Source organism: Pyrus communis, chromosome 15, assembly GCF_041283825.1.
Source record: "Pyrus communis isolate YQ-2024b chromosome 15, ASM4128382v1, whole genome shotgun sequence".
NCBI lineage: Eukaryota > Viridiplantae > Streptophyta > Magnoliopsida > Rosales > Rosaceae > Pyrus > Pyrus communis.
Genome location: NC_142579.1, coordinates 36,893,059 through 36,896,407, shown reverse-complemented (window position 1 = coordinate 36,896,407; position 3,349 = coordinate 36,893,059). Strand labels below are relative to the sequence as shown.

At 44.4% G+C, this 3,349-nt stretch overlaps 1 pseudogene; it reads left to right on the top strand.

Annotated features, from left to right (window-relative positions):
• Nucleotides 1-1,336: 1,336 nt before the first annotated feature.
• Nucleotides 1,337-3,055, top strand: LOC148690951 (uncharacterized; annotated as a pseudogene).
• Nucleotides 3,056-3,349: the final 294 nt, after the last annotated feature.

Below are 3,349 nucleotides of genomic sequence, written 5' to 3'. Positions count from 1 at the left end.
TAATGGTCTGTGTGAGAAATGGAATGTGAATGAATTGATAGCTATTTGTGCGAGTGAAGATGAAAGGATGAAGAGAGAAAAATATGAGAAAAAGAAATATGAGTCTATGAACTTTGTGCAAAGTACCACTAGGGCTAGTAAACCCTATGTCCCCGATGCTGCCAAAAATGACTCTACCAAGTCTGCTCCCTCTCTTAAAAGAAACTTCAAACTTAATAAACCATCAGTTTTCAAGTGCTATTTTTGCAAAAAGGCAAGCCACATGAAGAAAAACTATCCCAAATATAAGGCTTGGCTTGCCAAACAAGAAGCAAAGAAAGGTGAAAATGTATTTGCTTGTTTTGAATCCAATTTAATTAACATACTAGCATTGAATGGTGGCTTGACTCGGGCTCTTCTATACATGTTACAAATTCATTGCAGGGCTTCACAACAAGGAGAACACCAAATAAGGATGAAGTCAAAGTTTCAGTTGGCAATGGACGAAGAGTTGAAATCAAAGCCTTAGGAAGTGTTAGGCTAAAGCTAGAATTTGGTTTATATTTAGAGTTAGATAACGTTGTTTATGTTCCTTCCATGAAAAAGAAGTTGATTTCTATTTCAAAGCTAGTGTTAACATTTTTTATGAGTCTTCTCAATGGTATGTTTCAACTTAAATTGAATCAAACTGAATGTGTTTTTAATGTACAAGATGAAAAAGCCAAAACTCAACTGTTTGTACCATACTTGACCAATCCCGAAACTACTAAGCACCGGTCAACAACATACCGTCAAGGACCCACAAGACTTTTCCTCCAACTAGGAGACCAATCACAACGCGACACGTGTTGGAATCAGAGGCCAATCACAGCGCAAAACGTGTCGATATCAGAGGCCAATCACAACACAACACATGTCAATGTCACAACAAAACTAGAAACTCTCTTCTATAAAAGGGGATCATTGGCCCACAATAATCCCTAATGTCATTTGTACTAAACTATTCACTAGAACTCACTAAAAGAGAGCTTGAACCTATGTATTTGTGTAAACCCTTCACAACTAATAAGAACTCCTCTACTCCATGGACGTAGCCAATCTGGGTGAACCACGTACATCTTGTGTTGTTTGCTTCCCTGTCTCTATTCATTTACATACTTATCCACACTAATGACCAGAGCAACCTAGCGAAGGTCACAAACTTGACACTTTCTGTTGTACCAAAGTCCTCGCCGATTTTGTACATCAACATTTGGCGCCGTCTGTGGGAATCACACTTATTCCTACTCTCTCCAGCTTTGTTAAGCTGGTTTCCACCATTCGTACACTTTCTTTCGACCAGGCACCCCTCTCCAACATGGGGAGTGAAGGGAGCCACAACACGCAGAATGACACCTCCCTCGCACTTAGTGCAAAGCAACGAAAGAAGGAATGAAAGAGGTTTGCTCTTCAGGCTAAGGTCGATGAGCTAGAGGCTCAGAACAACAAGATACCGATAAAGAATGAGATCTTCCAGGAGCAGTATGAGAAACTCTTCGGAATGCTCCATGAAGCTAGGCATACTCAAACACACGAACTCATTGCCCCCGGGGAAGGCAACCACCACTTGGGTGCCCTCCAACACGGGGGATCACCTGCCTTCAACATGGATATCCCTAATGGGGAGCGAGTTACTCATCAAGGTGTTGATCAACATGAGACCTCTCTTGACCCAGCTACTTCGACCTGAAGCAGGAGAAGTGGAGGAAGGCACCTTCTTGCAGAAAGAATGGAAGGATCAAAAATCGTTTATCGCGACTGTCGGGACTTCCTGAGGCAACGTCAAGAGAACCTCATCCATATAAGCTTGAAAGTCAATGATCCAAGGGTTTCTGAAAGGTTCGGTCCTCTCCCATACCCCAAGCCAATTGCCAATCTAGGGAATGAGCGACATGTCCTAGAGGAATATGAAGGTATAGGGGACTCGGGGGCATTTCGACAGGCTCGCCCTGGAAGTCAGTACGGTGAGTCCAAAGAAAAATCTCATACCCTTGACCAAGCTTTCCTACTTCCAAGAGGAGATGAAGACTTACGGAAGAAGGATCCAGCAGTACGTGACTCCACTTAGGATCCCCTTGTCCTACAACTCCTTGAGGAAGTAAACAAGTTGAAGGCCGAACGTTAGGCCGAAATACCTGATTGGAACCAACCTAGGCCTGGCCCTCTTATAAGGAGGATCCTTGTCACTCCCCTCCAAGCAAAGACAAAGCAGAAGCTTGGCTTACAACTCTACACTAGAAGGGAGGACCTGATTGAACACCTTAACCTCTTTGAATCCACCATGGCATACCGGATGCACACTGATGAAGAACGATGTCTTCTCTTCCCCTCTACCCTCTCTGGCAGAGCTCTGAATTGGTATTGCCGTCTTCCACCTGAGACAATAGACTCATTTGAGGAACTGAGGAAACTATTTGTCTCTCAACACATCTTCCAGACAGATTGCTTGCATTCCACAGATGACTTATACACTATTCGCTAGAAGCCGGATGAGTCACTACGAAAGTATGTTGGCCGCTTTAGCCATGAGTATTCTCGTTGCGCTGTGGCAGATGACAAGACCATCCCTAAAGCCTTCACGGCAGACCTACGCGACTGTTTCTTCAAGTACATGATCAATGCTAACACTTGGAAGACTTACTCTGAGGTAATGGCACATGCTTATAACCATGCCTCCGCCGAGGCAAGGACATATCAAGGGAAACTCCCTACAACCATCCCTTATCAGCAAATGGGGAGTGAAAGCCAAATCCAACCGAATGAGAAGACCTTAACCTTCCAAACAGCAGCGATGCTTCCCCCTGCCCTACCTAATACCTCGCCAAGTCAACAGGCGTATCATTCTCAAGGTAAGAGGAAAGACTTTCATCCTCACCAGTCTCATTTTAATAAAAAGAGTAAGGGGCACTATCGCGATAACCAAAGGTATCACCACGATAATACCCGCCTCTAGGCAGTCAATGCAGTGGGCCAAACACGTGTCAGTCAATGCAGTGGGCCAAACACGTGTCAAGAATGGTCCTACCCCGAGGTATGAGACATACACACCTTTGAATGCCATATGCACGACCATTTACCCCAGTATAGCTCACTTGATACCAAAGCCAAGGCCGAGGGAGCCAGATTTCAAGTCCACGAAGAACACATGCATGTTTTATGGTTACCACGAGTATAATGGCCATGACGGTGAGAAATGTATCACCCTCCGTGATCATATTGAAGCTTTGGCACGTGAAGGAAAAATTGACCAGTTCCTCCTTCACCCTCCAAGGGATAACCGCAACCAACGCCAAGTGAATGTGATATATTCCATAAGCGATGGCACACCCAT